The sequence below is a fragment of the Diadema setosum genome, chromosome 3, assembly GCF_964275005.1.
Source record: "Diadema setosum chromosome 3, eeDiaSeto1, whole genome shotgun sequence".
In the NCBI taxonomy this organism is placed as follows: domain Eukaryota; kingdom Metazoa; phylum Echinodermata; class Echinoidea; order Diadematoida; family Diadematidae; genus Diadema; species Diadema setosum.
The window spans coordinates 3,541,622-3,561,071 of record NC_092687.1 but is presented as its reverse complement, the minus strand read 5'-3'; the positions used below and the strand labels follow the sequence as shown (position 1 = coordinate 3,561,071).

Sequence of the window (19,450 nt, the reverse complement as noted above, 5' to 3'; positions counted from 1 at the left end):
GACGATCCGAGGAATTTCATCTTCCATTAATGAGAATCGCACATGCGCAAAGTACATTTCTTTATACCGGACCCAGACTTTGGAATAATCTAGATAATAGTTTAAAAGCATCCCCCAAATTCGTCATATTTAGATACAAATTCAGAAAATACCTACTCTCTACTTATAATTCTAGATAATTCAAATTGTTTTAATTCATGCTTGAGAGCTTTCACCTGTCCTGATGTCGCAGCAATTGGCGTGTTTTGTATGCATATCTCTCTTCTTTCTTCTCTCCTCCTCCTTTCCTGTCTTTTGTTCTTCGTAGACTTGTATTGTTACCGTCTTCTCTCCTTTCGGTACTGTCTCGAGTCTTATATGTGTGTGGGTAATATGTGTACGAGTGTGTTGTCCTTATCATATTTTCCCGGTACACGTGGTCCAGAGAACAGTGTCCGGACATTAGAATTGATATTCTTTTTTTTTTTCCCGACCGGCGTATCTCAAAATAACTACAGGTATATCTTTACAAATGACTTAAATAATCTATATCAAATACAATAGCTTAAAAAAACACGAATAATATCTTATTAACCCATTATCTATCTAGCGATCGAAGTCCCACAAGCTTTGCCTTTTAGTGGATCATTTTTTCCATCATCGAATCTAAATTCCGCACGCCCACGAAATATATATGTATTGTTCCTCCTTATTGTATATATATATATATATATATATATATATATATATATATATGGTATAATTTATCTCGGATAATACATGAATCTTTTGCAAATGTTTGAATTATATTATTTCATGACATGTATACTTTGTACTATGTTTTGATTTTCGTTGATTGGATATAAACTATGATTGAATTGAATTGAATTGAATTGAATTGAATTGAATAGTCAATTACAAATTAAACAGAGTTATGTCTCTTGTTCTTCCAGGTCACAGAGACTAAAAGCTTAGTGCAGTGTGGGGAGTAGCGTCCCGTAAGATGTGATGATCAGTTCATCCATAAACCGGTCCTAGCCACGCCCTACTTCCGGCCTATTTTGGCTCACCACGTGGAACTACCATAATGATGATGAATGACAAATGATGAGCTGGGTGACCGATTTTGTCAGCACAGCACAAGTAATCATGTCACAAAAACGTTCGCTGACACCTGAGAGGGAAGAACAGCCGGCTAAGGCTGCAAGGCATGTCGAGCCTCAACTCCAGTTTGATGAGAAGAGGTAAGTCATGCAATTGCCATAGTGAAATATTTCATTCAGATAGGAACGTCTTATGGAAATCGTGACATGCATATGATGATAACTCCCAATGTTAATGCCTGGGGAGTGGATACATGTTTAGTGAAATATCCTTACACAACAACAAATGAGAAAAAGCTCAGGTAACATCAAGTTAAGTTGGGTAAAAATAACTTCACTATTTTACTTCATATAATCAATGAAAGTGGTCTTGAAAAGGGCCTCTTTGCGTGACGTTTGGGGTAAGACAATGTTTCAGTCATAAAACAGACGAAACACTCTGATGTGAGATGATTATAGGCCTAATAGACCATGCATCACAAAACCAACAAAAATCACTACGCTTTGATTTCGTGTCACAACTCCAAAAAGGGTCAGCTCAGTCAAATTTGAGTTTTTTTTTGTCGTTGTTTTTTGAGAGCAAAATTAATCATGATTATGGTGAAGTATGGAGTCATAATACGAATGTGAAATTATGTTAAGCAGTTTTTTGGAAACACTTTTTGGGCAGAAAAGGTGTGTCTTGAAGTTCTCTTTTCATTTCTTTAAAACCGTTCACACAATCTTAACTTTCAACTATAATAACCTTTGAAAGGATAATGCTACTGTTTTGAAAGTTGCCATTTCTCATAAATAGCTCGTGTTGATAGAGCATGATCCATTTCAGCTTAATTTGATATTTTTTTTTTACTTAGATTTTTTGGGCCTGATGTTACCATCATAATTTGATGAGAGGTGGCCCTAGATTAGCAAATTGTAAACCATGATCAAAATAACTTATACACTGTATGAATATACAAAATAACAAAAATCATTTCTTACAACAAACTAATTAAATACGAATTAACACAATTCTTAAATCTGTCCATATTTGGAGCTAGAGGAAACATATTGGTGGGAAGTGAGTTCCACAGCCGAGTCGTCCTTGGTATGTAAGAAGACTGATGGAGATACGTGTTCGACTTTGGTACAGTAACTCTGTAGGGGTGAGCAGTTCCCCCCCCCCCCCACGGAAGAAAGCAGTAACTGCATAACTGCTGAGCTGAGATAAATGCGATTTTGTGTTTTTTGCAGATTCTTTAAAAACACAGAAACATTCAAAAATAATTTTGTCGTATGATTATGCACCATACCTAGTTGTCTAACAATACCTAGGAAAAAATGATGTTTCCGTTATTTTTTAAATGTTATTTAGGAAAATGCAGTTACTGCGGTGGCTCACCCTTGATTCTGGGTAGTTTCCCCACGGAAAAAAGCAGTAACTGCAGACGGCCAGGAATCTGCTGTTTTCCCCATGGAAAAAAGCAGTAACTGCACATGTCACATGACCATAGGAGGAAAATTGTTACCACCACCAGGTTATAAAGTTCTTCTACTTTCTGGTTAGTCTAGATCTATAAGATCTAGGACCTATCGCTAGACCTAGACTAGGTCTTGTAGATTGAATGGCATTCTGTGTAAAAATAAGGTAGACACCTATGTACCCTAATTGAACTTTGGAGTGCCCGGCCTGGCCCCTGACACATGACCCTGGACTAGACAATAAAGTCAAGTCTCTTCGTCTTAGATCCTAGTCGAACTCTGACGTTACACTTAAGCTAGACTACAGATCTATGCCCAATGTTAGTGCTAGACCTAGCCTGACCAGACCGCTGTGCACAGCCATTCGCGACAGCGGCTGCGTGTAGCTAGTGCTAGACCTAGATCTATTACGTTAGATTAGGCCTACTGACATTTTGTCTAACACTAAACAGTTAACAATAGATTAGAATCTAGATCTACTCTGTAACTTTAGATCTGGTAGACCTATTTTAAACTTTAGGGCCTACATCTAACATTAGACTAACGTTAGTGCATTAATACTAGTGCTCATCTCCCTTCAATATATTTTCAGCTCACCTAGATTTTCTGGTTCTGGCCAAAGCCATGGCTACCATGACTTTTCCTCTGCAATTCATGATAGATTTACAGGCATGCCTGGACCGCAGAAACTGTGTGACAGCATGGTTAGCACTGGCATGATCACTCAGACTGTACCAGACCTGCAATACTGTGCATGCAAGTGATGACTGTGATGTGATGCAATGTTTAGCTAGTTACTGTATGCTGCAGAATTTATGCGCATGCAGCTGCTGCACGCGTATTCTGCACTCTGAGCGCGCTGAGTCTGCCAGGTTTGCTAGTCTCCAGAAAGAAGCTTTTTCTACAACTTGTCATATGATTCCCTGAGTCAAGTTACTGGTGAAACAATCTTTTTATATCTACTCTCCTAAATTATGGGAGAAACTGCTGTTTACATTGTTTAAAAAAAAAATAGTAGAAAAAATAAATGGTATTAGGGGAAAAAATATACAGGAAGGACTATACAGAGTCTGAATGACAAAGACTAAATTGTTAGTTACTGCTTTCTTCCGTGGGCTTTGTTAGTTACTGCTTTTTTCCGTGGGGAAACTTGCAAAGTTGAATCAACTGGATGCAGTTACTGCTTTTTGCAAAAGTGAAAAATTGTATTTTTGGTCACTTTCATTTTTCTTTTTGCAAAACTGACCTATTAACATTGGAGAGCATTGGGTAATCTATTCATTTTTGCAAAAAAGTAAACATTCATAAAAATGTCAGTTACTGCTTTTTTCCGTGGGGGGGCAGTGTTGCAGAAGAGCGTGTCAATCGAACATTGGAGACCAGTGGTGGAAGAATTCCAGACAGCTCAAGGGACGGTCTCAAGAAGAAATGGCGGTAGAAGGTACAAAGAGATGCCACATTTCTCCGATGCTCTAGTGGATAAATTCCAACTTTGATGGGGTCATCAATCCTTAGGAGGCGAAGGGCTTTTCTCTGTAGCCTGTCCAGTAGCCCAAGTGCAGTGGAACCAGCTCCAGCCCTTATCGGGCATGCATACTCCATTAAGGGCCTAATGTAAGCTTTGTAGATGGTGACTCTTGCCTTAAATGGAAGGAGATCTCTTGAACGGCTTAGAATGTAAAGCCTCTTTGCAACCTTTTTGGCAAGGCATGTGACATAAGGAGCCCAAGTCAAGGTGTTGGTAATGATAACACCAAGGAGGGTGATACGTCTGGTTGGCTGTAGGGCAGAGTTCATGAAGTAGAGAGGAGGGTGGTTCTGGTTCCGCTTCCTACTGATGATCATCTCTTCTGTCTTGCTTGCATTGAAGGTGACGCACCAATCTGTAGCCCATTTCTCAATAGTCAACAAGTCACGCTGGAGGCTCTCAGCACAGACGGTTCTGTCACAAGAATTCTTTATAACAATGTGCAGAGTTGAGTCATCAGCAAAGAGGTGGAGATCATTTTCCACTAGGGAAGTCAAGTCGTCAATGTACATAAGGAAGAGCAGGGGCCCTAGCACACTTCCCTGTGGCACACCAGCAGATAGGGTCTTGGATGATGAAGTGTAGCCATCTAGAACAACAGCCTGATGCCTATCGGCCAAGAATGATGAAATCCATCCATATATATCTCCATGTATGCCAAAGGATGACAATTTCGTTAAAAGGCCACTAGCTGTGCCAAACACAGTCAAAGGCTTTCTTGATGTCTAGAGCTATGATCCTGACTTCCTGTTGAGAGTCTAGGGAGTCGTTCCACCATTGGGTGATATATGAAAGCATGTCAACAGTGGATCTGTTCTCCCGGAACCCATATTGCGCATCGCTCAGAAGTTGATGTCTTTCGAGATGTTTCCGAATTTGGTCACCAATTATGCTCTCCATTACTTTCGAGATGATAGAGAGAAGAGATATGGGCCTGTAGTTGGATGGATCTTGTTTGTTCCCTTTCTTGGGCACTGCTACAACATGAGCAGTTTTCCACTCTGAAGGCACGGACTTGCTGTTCAAGGATATTTGGAAGAGCTTTGAGAGAACAGGTGCAAGCTCTGGCGCACAGTTCTTAAGTACCGTGGCTGAGATGCCATCTGGGCCAGTAGCCTTGGATGTGTCGAGATTACGGATTTTCTTAAGAACAACCTTAGGCCAGAATTTGACGGTAGAGATGGTTCCATCAGTTTTTAAGTTCAGATTGGGAGGGACTTTGCCCTTGTCGTCAAGATGAGCATTTGCAGCAAAGGTGTTGTTCAGGAGCTCGGCTTTGTCTGCAGCGTCATTGAAGATCTGTCCATTATCACTTTTCAATGGAGGAACAGCGGATGTTTTGTTGCTATCAGTTACAGACTTCACCAGTTTCCACCATTGTTTACTGTTGGCATACTTGAGTTCCTGCTTCAGGTGGTGCGAGAACTGAATACGAGCTCTGCGTATCATGCGCTGGCATTCAGATTTGGATTTCATGTACAAGATCCAGAGTTCACTTGTGCGGTTTTTTTGCCACTGTTTGTATGCTTTCTGTTTGGTTTTGACAGCATCATGACATCTACCATTGAACCATGGTTTATCCGAGTACTTGTGTTTGGTAGTTCTGGATGGTATGAAAAGGTCCATGGCATCACCAATGTTGTCTTTTACACTGTTCCAGGCAGCATCAGCACTATGTGTCTTTGAAAGGGAGGACCAGTCAGCTTCAGATAGAAAAGAGCGCATGCCGTCCCAGTCAGCTTTATCGTACTGCCAGATTTTGCGCTTGGCAGGCTTGCTTGTAGTTGGAAGTCTGTAGTTAGCTACGTCCATAACCACACAGTGGTCAGAGGAGCCAAGGGGGCATCAACTGATACCACATGGTTGTCAGGGGAAGTAGTTAAGAAGAGGTCCAGTTTGGAACAACTTCCATCCTTTCCAATTCTGGTGGGGTCATCTACAAGTTGATGGAGATTGTTGAGTGTGGCAAAGTCGAATGCAGATTCCCCGTGGGCATCTGTCTTTATGCTTCCCAGCCACTCTTCATGGTGGGCATTGAGGTCACCCAGAACAATGATTTCAGATCTAGGGTGGAGCTCTTGGATAGTGTCAATGTGATCTGAGATGACATCGTAGATGCTATCGTCAGCAGAGGGTGGTCTATACACACAGAACATGAATACTATGCGGCCAGGGAGATGTATCTTCAGGCAGATTAATTCATGGTACAGGCTTTCATATTGAGACATTCTTGTGGCAGTGAAGGCATCACTGTAGTACACCATAATTCCACCCCAACTGGAGTTGTCTGGTCGATCACATCTGAGAAAGGAGTAGCCAGGCACAGTGAACTAATCACCGTCGATCTTGCTATTCAAGAAGGTTTCTGATACACAAAAGATATGAGGTCGGGATCTAAGGAGAGAAAGCTCCAAAGATTCCCAGTTTGAGCGAAGACCACGTATATTTGTGAAGCCTACAATAAATCTATTCTGGTGCGGACCTGGGTTTGGATGAATGTCTCCACAAATGAGTGATAAAATCATAAGAAATAATATAAATAAGCTAACAATTCCATAATCTTGGTCATTCGTTCCAATATTCATCATCATATAATCATTCCGTTTCGAGGCTTTATCATTTGGTAACGTGACAATAAGAAGTAGATGGAATGGGCAGTCAACCCAGACCAAATGTAACCAGGGGCCGGAGCCACTTGCTCCTGGGACTGAAACAGGTTTTCCCCCTTCACAGTCCGTACGGATGCAAGCTAGGGTTGTCATCCCCGTAGGGAGCCTGGCCGGCTAAAAGCCTGTAAGGCTAGAAGCCTCCCCTAATGGATATTCCCTTTTTAGTTTATACCGCGAGGTTTCACATCTTTTCTTTTTTTTTCCAATTCATTTCACAGCTGCTTGTACGACTTGGTACGATTAAATACGCTTGGTACGCTTGAATAGACACTTTACTTTGGAAAACTTGTCCAGAGTATGTTTTCTTTTAAATTTGAATAGGTTAGGAGAGTCCAATTGAATTAAGTCATGCTTCACTTTAAAGCTTAAAGAGGAAATCACTTCAAAATTAATAAACTTCTTAAAACAATCCCTACAGAATGATATAGAAATAACAAACACACACACACACACACACACACACACACACAAATGGATAGAAAATTAGGAAGGTACGACTTTTTTTTTCCATTTCCCCTTCTCGGGAAAATATCTCTTGACCAGTCCTTATGAATATTCAAATTAGCGAGCTGACGGTGTAGCACCCTCCGAATTTTTTCCTTTATGTTATATATGAAATTCGGGGGGAAATGTTATTTTTAGCTAATATAAGGAAAAGGAGGTTCTTGTACCAAGATATATCACAGTTAACATTTGAAGACCTGAATATAAAAACGACCCAAGTCCAATTTTTGGCCGAATTCAGTTTGACATGGGACATTGTAGCTTATGCATGGACTCATCTTGTGTATAAAATGATAAATCCAAATTACCCCCGGAAGTGCCTGAAATGAATTAGTTAAATCTTATATCAATGTTAGAATGAAGGACTTGGGTCATTCTTACATTCACATTATAGCGCCCTCTATCATCCTTCTCTTATCTCTATAGCACAATATTATGTATATGAATCAAAGAAGTTCATCACACAAAATGGCCTCTCCACAATTAATGTAGATCTTAATTGTCATAATAATGTATGTTCTAATTTGTATATACAATGTTGCCTTCCCATCACAGTTAAAAAGAACATTTTTGGAAAAATAAAAAAGATATGAAGTGTTTTTTAAGTATACTCGAAATGGTCTTCCATGGACTTGGGTCGTTCTTATATTCATATACTCATTTGTTCTCTTTCTTATTTTGGGTAGTTTGAAGAGAATTTTTATAGATATACAGCTGAAATATAAAATATCTATCATTTATGTTTATAAAATGAAATAGCAAGACATCTTAACTTGCTAATTTAACGTCATAAGGAGTTGTTGAGAAATGTTGTTTTTTTTTTTCGAAAAAAGGGGAAATGTCAATATGGCATACCTTCCTTATCCTTATTTTCCTTATCCTATTCTGGTGATTTTTGTATCGTTCTGCAGGATATGTTTTCTGTTTCTGTTGTGGTTCATTTATTTTAGGGGTGGATTTTTTTTTTAGTGTTGCCTTTCAAAATCTGTCCTTAGCTGAAAGACCAAAAAAAAAAAAAAAAAAAAAACATGTGCGGCGACCTCTTTGTTGGTTTTGTGGTGCAAGATCACCCATGAAAGTCAGCTAACAAAATCCGTTGAAGAGCGCAGAGCCAATTTAATTTTCAAAGATTGCGAATTGCGCATGATCTTGAATGCAAAAATATAACAGTATGCCCCTAATCACATTAATCCATGCTGATCTTTTATAAGCAAATATGCTTGAAAAGGACTGTTTTTACATAACATTGGGTATATAATTTTCTAGGAATTACTTTTTTTTTGTTTTTAGATAAAGGGGTATACATTGAATCACAAGCTTTGGATATTCCTCTCGCCGTCTTGAATAAAAACCAAGCGCACCGCGTTTAAAACAGAACAGCTGTGGACATCACAATCATTTGCATATTCCTTTCGCTGCCTTGAATAAAGACTAAGCGTTTACAACAGAGCACTTGCGGACATACAGAAGACAGCGCTCTTCTTTGTATAGCGGTTAGTCTCGATTCAGAAGTAGATGGATATAAAAACAGGACCAAATTTGTTGAAAATTCAGTTATTATGACTAAGCTACTCATTTGGAAATGCTATCAAAGCTTGATAAGCATACGTTTATCCCCGACAAACAAAATGACACCAAAAAGGTTTTGCCACCTCAGGTAGTAATAACCCATTTTTCGGATCTTGGCCCATGGACTATTTGTTCCAAGTTCATCGTCGGCAACCAGAAATAGCTTTATGGTAGAGTCGCTGCCGAAAAGTTAACTGATACGCTCTAATCCCAATCGCTCCCACATGTTTGGTAAAAATGTAGATCAGCAGTTGTGATCGTATAGAATTGATGCATCGTACAGTGTACAGAGAGCGGCAATTGATACAAGAACATAAACATCATAACACAATTTATTGCAGGAGGGCTGCGGAACAGTCAAGTAATGACTCTTATCTGAGAGTAATTGCCGGTGATATCAGTGACAATGAAGCCATTGAGGATCTTGGGAGAGAACTGGGGTTCTCAAGGGGAGATATCCATAATTTCATACGGACTAATTACCGTGACCATGAAATAACAAGCTATGGTACTTTCTGCATGCTTCGCACGTACAGTGAGGGAGTGAGCCAGTCGTCACTTCGATCGGACCTGACAGAAGCTTTAAAAAGAGCCGAGGAACGACAGACTGCTAGGAGATATCTGAAATCCGGTGAGTCACACTGTTTTACCTATTAAAAGACTAGAAAAAATTAAAAGTATGCATTTGCAGGGTATCGTTAGGAAATGAGATGTCAGGTGATCTTTGTGGATAGAGCGATTCAGAAGACAAACATCATATCATCAAGTCAATAGTCCTCAGTATAATTGCCTTTCGGCCGTTGGAGAACAAACGTTTCCTTCAACTTTTTTGATAATCGGTTTTGTGCCATCTTATCGTAATTGATTTTTGAAAGTGGAATTTAAATATAGCAGCTGATTGTGCACACTGTCGTAACCTATTGTTATTTTACTTTGCTAACTAATTCGCCCTGTTTAAGGAAAATAAATGGACTTCCGTTGTGTCACTTTAATTGTTTAAAAAATATAAGAAAAAAAAACCTTCAGCAGATGTGTAATCGTAGATCATCATGATCAAGTATCAAGTATCATAGATCAATTATTCAAATACGCAAATACGCACGAAAAAAAAAAATCATCGACAATATGAACGGTTCCATATGAAGTTCATTTTATCTTAAAATACAGAAGGGTTCTTCTACTTGTCTTTGAAAAGAACGTTTCCATAGCTCAGGCTGCTCTCTATACAGAAAATGGTCCAAAGATTCAGTACACTTTGTTCTATTGTTCCGTTAAAAGTACAGCGATATATCTCTCATTTTGACAAGCCTCTTTATAAAAAAAAAAAAAAGCTCAGTGCATATTTGTTTTTTTTTTCTTTATTATGGATTATGCTTATCTAAAAGCCTATTAAGACATTACCAAGGGAATGGTGTGTCACAAAATTAATTCTTACATACTTTTATTAACCTTTGCCCTCTTTCAATTAACTGATTACATGCCATATGGAAACAATAAAAAAGTACAGCATAAAACTTTAAAAAACAGACAGGCGTTCTGGAATGTAACAAAACGGGTGTTTTCAGGCGGTTCAGTTACTGACGGGTCAAATGAGTGGCAAGTGGTATGCTGAAATTAATATATGTAAAAAGAAAAAAATGAAACCTTGAAATGCCGTTCACCCGAGGCTCCGTCTTGTTGGGCCAACGTTAATAATGGTCGCAACGGTTGCGGTCGGTGAGATGACGTTGGCTCAACGTTGGGCCAATGTCTCTGTGGTCGCCATAGTCGAGGTCGGTGAGATGACGTTGACTCAAGTTAGGCCAATGTCTTTATGGTCCCCACTTGCGGTCGGTGGATATAGTTGGGTATCCTACGTTGTGTCAACGTTGGCGATGTCGGTACGGTCGCGGTTTGTAAACTAACGTTGGCGCAACTTTGGACCACAGTCTCACCTTGTCGGTGATGCAAGTTTGATATTGGTTGGTAATCCTAAGATTGGGCAACGTTGGCAATGGTCGGCACGGTCGGTTGAGGTCGGCAAGCCAATGTCGGTACAAGGTTGGGCCATTGTTTTACTTTCATTCTTGAGGGAAGGTGGAATTTATTTGGCAAACCTACGTTGGGCCGGCGTTGGCAATTTCTGTTTTCGCACAGCTTGCGAGATAACGGCGGCACAACGTTGGACCACCCGTCTCACTTTTGTCATTCATGCCAAATAGATATTGGTTGGCTATTTTTCCGTTGGACCAACATTGGCGATGGTCGGCATGATCGCAGTCAGTATGCTTACGTTTGAAAAACATTAGCTCATTGTCTAACTTTTGTAACTAATCTAGGGCATCGGGCCAACATTTGCCCTGCATTGAAATCATTTCATTTCTTTTCATGTATTTCCATCCCACAAGGATAAAAAAACAACACATGACATACAAATCAAAACAACGTTAACACAAGGTATTGTATCATTCACATGCTATACAAATCAGCACAAAGTACACAACTGTAATGATGAAAAATGGAAAGATGGATTATAAGACTATGCATACCTAATAATGTATAGAAACAGATTTGAACTGAGAAAACAAACAAGCAAACAATACAGAAATTAACAACCAACAACTTGACATGGTCAAAATACATAAGGATATCACCCAAAATAAAAATAACCCGATACTTTCACGTGGAACTTCAGTATAAACTCAGAAGAATCTTTTTATACTCTTTTTTAAAAATATTATTGAATTGTACATTAAAACATGGTTCACGTTCAAATCATTCCACAATACAGGTCCAGTATATTGTAATGAATATTTGGACTTGTCATTAGAGAAGGAACATCGGTGAAACTAATAACATGATCTAGTATAATGAGTGTGAACATCAACATTAATCATGAACATATTCATATAATCCTTTTGGTCAAACGTCATTCGTGTATTTTGGCACATCAAAATATGACGTGGGCTCAACGTCATTTTAGCCGTCAGATCACCACTGGTCCAATAGTGAAAGTCTGACGTTGGAGTTACGTTGGTACAATGTCAAACCAACCATATATCCACTAAAAGGGCAGCATTTGTCCAATGTTTATCCAACTTACAAGTGTGTATGTCGGCACAACATTAAGACATTTGACGTCGCGCTGACGTCATTTTGGCCAACGGGCCAATGTTGGCCCAACAATGAAAGCCTGACGTCGAACCGACTTTGGTTCAATGTCAGATCGACATTTGTACTAACCATGTTACCACTTTGAATGCTGCGTTGATATAATGGCGGTAAAACGTCGTGGGTGTATGTTGACACAACGTCAGTATATGACTTGGGCTCATCGTCATTCTGGTCGTCGAGCCACCACTTCCCAACAATGAAAGTCTGACATTGGAATGACGTTGGCACAATATCAAATCAACATCATGTCAACCACATACATATTTTCACTTTGAATGCTGCATGTGCCTAGTATTAATCCAACTTTGAAGTATGTATGTTGGCACAATGTTGGAAATATAGCGTCGCTCCGACCTCATTTTGGTCATCGCGCCAACATTGGCCCAACAGTGAAAGCTTGTCATTCGACCGACGGTGGTTCAATGTCAGACCGACATACCAATCATGATAGAAATCTCAATGCTGCGTTGGCCAAATGTTTGTCAACCATCATGCGAGCGTTTGTTAGCACAACATCATAATATGTGACCCTGCACCTCAAAACAAACAAAAAGTCGCCAGACATGAATTTTCAGTTAAGACCATATTCTGAAAGAGCAGACCTTAAAGTGGGTCTGCATTGGAAAGAAACATGTCTAGCGCCATCATAAGGCTCATTTTTCTCTGTGGTGCCCAGCATTTCCCCCATAATGCCGTGCGGCGTGCAGCAAAATTAACCCGTTCCATACTGAATTCTGATATTCCCATAGACTAAACACACAGATCACCAGGTTCCCGTATTAATAGGGGACGGCCTAGCAGCGCAGCGGCTCTCTTCGCTCCCGCATTATCTTGCGCAGTCCAGTGCATACATTCACGTACCACAGATATGTGATACCATTATAGGTTGTCACTTTATCACTTCTGCTCAGTCTAATGAGGGCAAGTATTGCCGTTCTTCCCTGATTGCAGCGCAGCAGAAAGATTCAACGCTTCAACGCCTGCTGCTTACTGCTGTTTCCGAGGAGGAAGCTGCTAAGACGCCGGAGTGCTTCTACTTGAGATCTGGTGTTTTGATGAGGATGTGGCGACCCCCTAACAGGCCAGCCAGTGAAAGTTGGTCAGTGGTTCACCAAATTGTGTTGCCAGTGAGCTATCGTAGGGAGATACTGAGAGTTGCTCATGAGATTCCCATGGGAGGCCACGTCGGCATTAGGAAAACTCAGTCAAGAGTAATGAAGCACTTCTACTGGCCTAAACTTTACAAGGACGTGGTAGACTTCTGTAAGACATGTCATACTTGTCAGGTTGTGGGCAAGCCCCAGCCCTCCATCAAACCTGCTCCTCTCATTCCTATCCCTGCTGTGGGAGATCCTTTTAGTCGAGTCCTGATAGATTGTGTCGGTCCCTTGCCTCGAACCAAATCGGGTAATAAATACTTGCTGACCATTATGGATGTTTCGACTAGATTTCCAGAGGCCATCCAAATTAAAAAAAAAGTTAAGGCTAAGGAGATACAATCAGATCAGGGCTCCAATTTTATGTCTGGTCTCTTCCAAGAAGTGATGCACGAACTGGGCGTTCGTCAGTTGAAATCCACGGCGTACCATCCCCAATCCCAAGGCGCCATAGAAAGATTTCATCAGACTTTCAAGACCATGCTCAAGGCTTATTGTGAAGAGCACTCAGAGGATTGGGATCGTGGTGTGTCTTTCCTACTCTTTGCTGTGACGGATTCGCCAGGCGAGTCTACGGGGTATAGCCCTTTTGATCTCGTGTATGGGCACGAAGTCCGCGGCCCTCTGAAGTTGATTAAGGAGATGTTCTTGGAGGTAGAGGACGATGCTGGGAAGGTCAATGTCCTTGATTACGTATCTGAGTTCAAGGGTAGGCTCTCGAGTGCATGCGATCTCGCCAAAAAGCACTTGCAGGCCTCTTAGTAAAAAATGAAAAATTGGGCCGACCAGAAGGCGGAGAAAAGAAGCTTCAAACCTGGTGACAAGGTGTTGGTGTTGTTACCATTTCCTGGGGAGCCCTTGAAGGCAAAGTTCAGTGGGCCGTATGTTGTCTCAAGAAAGTTTAACGAGGTAAAATACACCATCAGTACGCGTGACAGACGTAAGAGACAATGTGTCTGTCATATCAACATGATCAAAATGTATCATGAGCGTGCTGATGAGCCGGTTGTGGGTGTCACCACTCTTGTAGGCAATCGTTAGGGCCCTCCGGGGGTGGGAGATTCAGAACCAGAAGACATGACACCTCCTATCCCTGAACCCTTGACCCCAAAGTTGTCGAATTCACTGGTGTTAGAAAATTTGCAGTCGAAACTAGGTCACCTCACAGAGGAACAAAGTCGTGAGATAGGCGATCTCCTTAGAGAATACCCACAGATCTGTACTGACAAACCAGGTAGGACGACTTTAGCTACTCACCATGTTAACGTTGAGGGTGCCGACCCAATTAAACAACACCCTTATAGGTTGAGCCCAGAAAAAAGACATCAGGTTCGAGAAGAGGTCAGAAAAGTGCTCGATGATGACATTATTGAACCCAGTAACAGTGCATGGAGCTCTCCCATAGTCATGGTACCCAAGCCTGATGGTAGTAACCGATTTTGCATCGATTACCGTAAAGTGAACAAGGTGACCAAAACTGACTCGTACCCATTGCCCCGACTTGAAGACTGCATAGACCAAATAGGGAATGCAAAATTTGTGACGAAGATTGATCTACTCAAGGGGTACTGGCAGGTGCCCCTGTCTGACGAAGCACGAGAGATATCGGCATTTGTGACACCAGACGGACTCTTTCAGAGTAAGGTGATGCCATTTGGGGTTAAAAACGCCCCAGCCACCTTTCAGCGGTTAATGAATGATGTGACACGGGATGTTGACCGTTGTGTTGTATACATAGACGACGTGGTAGTCTATAGCGACACCTGGGAGTCCCACATCAGACAGCTGAGGGCGCTTTTCGATAAATTGTCAGAAGCCAATCTGGTCATTAACCTCCGGAAAAGTGAGTTCACGAAGGCTCAGGTCACATATCTAGGTTACGTAGTAGGTCAAGGTCATGTCTCCCCGCGGGAAGCAAAAATCGAGGCCATACTGGCCTTTCCCCCGCCAAGAACGGAACGAGAGATACTGCGCTTTCTAGGCATTTGTGGGTTCTATCGCAGATTTGTACACAATTTCAGTACAATAGCTGCCCCTCTGACGAACCTGCTAAAGAAAGGAAAGAAGTTCACCTGGTCCTCTGACTGTCAAACTGCGTTTGAAAGTTTGAAGGCTGGTTGCCCAAGACTTTGGGAAACCATTCAAGTTATCCGTGGACGCTAGTGACGTAGGTGTAGGGGCCGTCTTGTTTCAGAGTGATGAAAATTAGGTGGATAAACCCGTGAGTTACTTTTCGAGGAAGCTAAATGGGCATCAGCAGAAGTATTCCACAGTAGAAAAAGAAACACTTGGCCCCGTATTAGCCCTACAGCACTTTAGTGATGTGTACACAGGGAGTGGTGGTGGCGATATACAGGTGTGCACAGATCACAACCCACTCTCCTTTCTGGAGAAGTTCAAGAGCAAGAATGGCAGGCTTTTTTTCGGTGGAGTCTCCTCTTGCAACCTTTCTCACTCAAAATAGCCCACATCTCTGGCAGAGCTAACATTATCCCAGATGTACTGTTGAGGATGTAGTTTTGTTTACCCGAAATGTAAGTAGAGAGTGTTCTTTCTAAATTTTGTATAACGTAGTAAGACGAGATGTTAGCTTCATTCCATTAAGTCTCTCTGTTGTAAGATGGCATACGACAGTTGAAATCATAAGAAATATTAGGCTGTGTTATATCTTTAGCTGGAGGGATTGAAATGAATCTGAAAGAATAGAAAGACAATGTTCAAAAGTTTGTTGTTTTTTGCGACAGGACATGATATCAACGAGAGTATTTTGCAAAGGAGACATAAAATGGCTCCTTTTGAAATATTATGGTGTTTCCTTTTAACAGGAAACGTTTACAGTAATTACTCCCCAAACTGTCACCGGTATTCGTCTGAAAACATTATGTGCAAACGTGAAAGAAGATTTATAATACAGGTCTGTCACAATACAGACAGAATGCCAAACTTATAGCAAAGCGAAGAGTTGATGTTGTGAAGCACATGCGATAATGTTCCCGTGTTATCATAATCCGAACTGGTTAAACAATGTGTATTTTCTTGCATTTAAGCCATACTGTGAGTAGTTGCCTTATATAGTAGTACGGTCTGCTATGTCGAAATATTGGATCCCGTGAGATTTTCGTGCCAAAATTGATTTTTTAAGCTAACTTGGTCAATTCGGGGGTGCTGAATCAAAAAAAAAAAAAAAAAATTGGTTCCATTTTTTCGACCACGTCTTCAGCCGCAATTTTGAATTTCAAAATGGCCGCCATAGCAAACTGTATTTTGACCCAGTTCTCATAATGCGAGCAGCATAGAAGGTTCAAATTTGACTCAAAAAGCATGTTTATGATGTCAGACGTTCTGATACACCATTTCCTGATATTGTAGATTGCTTTAATACAATTTGAGGGCTGCCATCTTGAAATTCAAAATGGCCGCCATAGCTGAATGTATTTTTACCTGTTTCAGGTTGTAAGCATTATGGAAAGTATAAATTTGTGGCAAAAACATGCTTTTGATGTTAGACATGCAAATATATACATTTTTTTTTGTTTGAAATGATGGATCATGTTGGTTGGCGGCCATCTTGAAATTCAAAATGGCCACCATAACAAATGTAATTGGGCCTATATCTCATATCGCATGCAGTGTGTAAGGTTCTAAATTCGGGCAAAGAGCATGCATATGCTATCAGACTTTCTGAAGCATCTTTTTCTGAAATGATGGTCCATGTTGATATCAAAGGTGGCCATCTTGACATTCAAAATGGCCGCCATATCATAATATATATTTTGACCCATATTTCATGTTGTAAACGATACAGAAAGTTTACATTCCGGGCACAAACCGGGCTCATGATATTGAACATTCAGATACACTTTGATCTCCTCCCTAACATTGCAGATCATTTTTAGGCTGCCATTTTATCATTCAAAATGGCTGCTTTTCAGCTAATATCTGTGGTTACAATCAACTTTTAGGCATATGTATGTTTATGGTGGTGTACATTGTACATTCTTTTACAAACACACACACACACACACATAATTATATACATTCTGTAATAATGGATTATTCGCATTGGCTGCCACTCTTGGAATTCAAGATGGATTTCGACCCATATTTGGTGCTGTAAGATCTTTACCCTGCAAACTCAAGCATGCTGGAGCACTTTCATGAAGGACCTATGTGTAAGTCAATCACTTCAATAAATAATATTATTATTGCATAGGCGGGACTGCTTCCTGTGAAGGTACACTGCCACATTGAAATACAAAATGGCTGCATTGGGAAACATTTCTTTAAGAGCATTGCATTTGGGTAAAACTGTTGAATGGGAAATTATGTGATTCTTGTATCAAAACAAATGACTTTCAAAAGTATCTAAATAACTGTGTGTGAGTGACTAAATGCACCCATTTAGACGATTTGGTTGTAGAGTTAAAATAAACAATATTAGCCATTACTAGAAAATTTAACGGAAATTTACTTAGTTAATGTCTTCTAGGCTCATTCCTTGCATGTGCTTTTGAAGTCACAGCACTTGTTTATGGCTGTACACAGGGAAGAATTGATTCCAAATTCTTCCAGAATCAATGACTTTTGTATTTCTTGCCATATGAACATGATATTGAATTCTGTAGCTACCGTTGGTGTAGGAAACTCAGAACATTTAATTGCACAGTTTATGTATCCGCTGGAAATAACTACAATGTACAATATTATATTTCCCTGTAAGGAGAGGCACAAATTAAGTTGTGAAGGTTTACGAGGTTTGTTCTCTAGATGTGTTGTATCAAGACTCTACGAGAGCAAAGCAGGAGATTGTCCAGGTTGAAGTCATCCACGCCCAACTTCTGGAAGGCATGGACTGTGTCATTGCACATTCTGCATGATTCAAGGCTTAGAGAATTCTTGATCCATCTGCTCTTTGAAACATCATCAGATTTTCAACTTCTGCCTGCGCCATGAAAGGCATGACCAAGCAGACCTTTGTTTTTCGCAACAATTTGCAGAACATAATCTCTCAACAATGTCAATTGTACTTTATCATCTCCTTTTCCAGTGATGGAGCAGACAATATGCGATGCAGTATTAAAAGTAAAGCAAAGATCCACCAGGAGAATAAATATTTCAGTGTCTATACGTAATAATCATCACTATTTCTGAAATTCCCTGTTGCTCTTAATGTAGCATCTAATACATGCAATGGAATAAGGATATCTGCTTCCTCGTGTGACGGGTGACAGCTCCCATGGCGTCTTTGATGAACCCTTGGTTTCTTTTTCCCCCCGTTCTGTGTTAGATGGCATTGACTGATCAGTATTTCAACTTTCAGGCTGATTATTTGGCTCAGTTTTGTGGGTTTCCAAGGCATGGGTATGAAAAATGAACCTTTGTTGTTTGTTAGTGAGAATGAGGAGGATGCCATAAAATTGTGAGATGAAGAGTGATTGTGGACTTACTTAGAACAGTAGAACTTATAACTTCCGATAATTGCATCGTCCAGTAATGACTGAAAAATGACAGGTCTTGTCAGACTGTTGTACTGGTAGAAGTGTTACAAGAAGGTAGTGGTCCTTTCAAGCTGAATGACTTTTTATCCAATCTTACACGGTGTATTTCAGTTGCAAGAGCTGAATGTCTGGCCTTTCTCATATTATCCCAGACAGATTTTTTTTTTTTAATTCTTTCCAATACCCGTACAAAGAATTTGTACAGAACATGAAAACTTCCCTTTTCATCTCTTTCTAGAATATCCTCCTTGAATGTGGGATACCTGATTGCCTAACACCACATTCATCAGTTTCAATGCAGTGACAATTTTTGAGATTAACCTCGTGTGTTGGTGTTCTAAATTGTTGAGGAATTCTGATGCATCCAAAGTGCCACAGAACTGAGCTTGGATTGCTCCTTTGTATTAATAGTTTTAGAATCATTGGCGGTACATCAGTAAGCATCTTAGAAGTCTTGATAATTGAGGATGACCCACACAAGGGCAATCAGGAAAAACCTACTCATTGGCATTCCTTATTCAATCTGTGTTATTCCAGAAATACATCCAGCAATTATGAGCTTCCTGATGAGTTGTTTCATTGTGTGGTCAACAAACACGCTTGTGAATGGGATGTATGATGTCTGGTAGGGTGACCATGGCATTTCTTGCCATTGCGAGACTTTTCCTTGTTTGTCTTCGTTCTCTCGAGGCAGCATCAAGTTTTTGAAGATCACCTTAAATCGAATCAATGCTTGCTTTTGTACAAATATTTAATAACTGGGATAAAATATAACTATCAACGAGGATCCACGACACCAAATAATGTTTTGCCTGAGAGGTAAAAACAA

The 19,450-nt window shown here is 40.3% G+C and overlaps 1 pseudogene; it reads left to right on the top strand.

The window, feature by feature from the left end:
• The first annotated feature begins 987 nt into the window (after positions 1–987).
• Positions 988–19,450, top strand: part of LOC140246972 (NLR family CARD domain-containing protein 4-like) — a 64,831-nt pseudogene continuing 46,368 nt past the window's right edge.